Here is a 2,038-nt window from a genome sequence, read left to right as displayed (position 1 = left end):
TTTAAGGTTCTGTTTAATAATATAAAGTTACATATAAAGTTACAAGAGAGATCACAGACTGAAAAAAAATATTTTCAAACATACAAATTATCATGGATTAGTATACATGATATATATGCATATGTATGTATGATATATATGTACATCTACCATATATATATTTTTTGTTTTTTTTCTTTTTTTTACCATATATATTATATACTAGAGGCTCAGTGCATGAAATTCGTGCACAGGTGGGGTCCCAAGGCCTGGCTGGCCATCAGGGCCAGTTGGGGCCTTCTGGCTGTCTGCCAGGGCCTTCCTTTGTTCTGCACCGCCCCCTGGTGGTCAGCACAGGTCATAGCGAGTGATTGAACTCCTGGTCTCCCAGTCTAACTCCAGAGGGGACACTTTGAATATTAGCCTTTTATATATATAGATATGTATATCTCCTATAACTCATTTATTTATTTATTTATTTATTTATTTATTAGTTTTTAATATTTCAAGAAAGACGATCTTAAATATAATAATGTCACATGCAATAAATCTTAATATCTCAAGAAAACTATCTTAAATCTAATATTACATGCAATAGCCCTAGCCAGTTTGGCTCAGTGGATAGAGCGTCAGCCTGTGGACTGAAGGGTCCCAGGTTGGATTCCGGCCAAGGGCACATGCCTGGGTTTCGGACTCGATCCCCAGTAGGGGGCGTGCAGGAGGCAGCCAATCAATGATTCTCTCTCATCATTGATGTTTCTATCTGTCCTTCCTTCCTCTCTGAAATCAATAAAGAAATATATTTTTAAAAATATTACATGCAATAAACATAAATATTTGAAGAAAAAGATTTTAAGTCTAATAATATTACCAAAACTGTACTAACATAGTATGATACCACAAAAGTCGTAGGAAATATTAAAAATCTGCAAATAACAGGATTACTTCTATTACATTCTAAAATATTTTTTTCTCTGGCTCTATTCTTGTTTATGTTTATGTTGTTCATTATATTCCACAAATAAGTGAGATCATGTGATATTTATCTTTCTCCGACTGGCTTATTTCACTTAGCATGATGCTCTCCAGGTCCATCCATGCCATGACTTGTTTAAAGGGTTAGTCTGAACATCTGATTTTGGTAATAGCTTACAACCAAGGAAGGGTATGGGAGTTTCACAGTAATAACAGCGAGGGGATATCAGAGAGCAGGCGAGGGTGTAGGGCGGCAAAATCCTGGGCATTCCTTAATAACAGGCAGAAGCCCGTTATTTCCTTATGTTACAGGCAGTCAAGAGACCCCAGAAAAGGTGTTTTTGTACAGCCCCCTGAGTCAAAGGGAGAGGGCTGCCCCTCCTTCCACCAGTTCTTGTCTTCTTTTATAAAAAGGAATTTAAATGAGAGACCCTGATTGCATTGTGATAAAGCCAGTTTATTGAAGCAAGCACATTTATTAAAAGAAGCAAAGCAAGCAAATCTATTTCATTTGATCCAGCTCAGACCACAGATGGGCATCACTCAGCCAATCTGAGGAGCGAGTTGGGTGAGGGTTTGAGGCATTACATACCCTCTTGTCTATGGGTTTCAAAATGTCTTTGCTGAATATCTTGGTATAGATTAAATCTCAAGGTGCCTTTGACTTCGTTGTGGCCTTCCCAGAATTCATGAGAAGCATCTGGCCTCGGCCTTCTTTATGTCCTTTTTTGAAAAGTGTCTATTTAGGTCCTTTGCCCATTTTTTGATTGGATTGTTTATCTTCCTTTTGTTAAGTTGTGTGAGTTCCTATTATTTTATTTTAACCTACCTATGTCATTATGTATGAAGCGAGTTTCCCGTAGACAGCATGAGATGGATTGTGTGTTTTTTTGTAATCCACTCTGGCAATCTGTGTTTTTTGTATCCTATCTAATAAAAGAGAAACATGGTAATTAGCATACGACCGCTACCCTTCCTATTGGCTAATCAGGGCGATATGCAAATTAACTGCCAGCCAAGATGGCGGCCGGCAGCCAGGCAGCTGGAAGCGAACATGAGGCTTGCTTGCTTCAGTGACGGAGGA

Source organism: Myotis brandtii, unplaced genomic scaffold, assembly GCF_000412655.1.
Source record: "Myotis brandtii unplaced genomic scaffold, ASM41265v1 scaffold537, whole genome shotgun sequence".
In the NCBI taxonomy this organism is placed as follows: Eukaryota; Metazoa; Chordata; class Mammalia; order Chiroptera; family Vespertilionidae; genus Myotis; species Myotis brandtii.
This window is presented reverse-complemented; position numbering follows the sequence as displayed.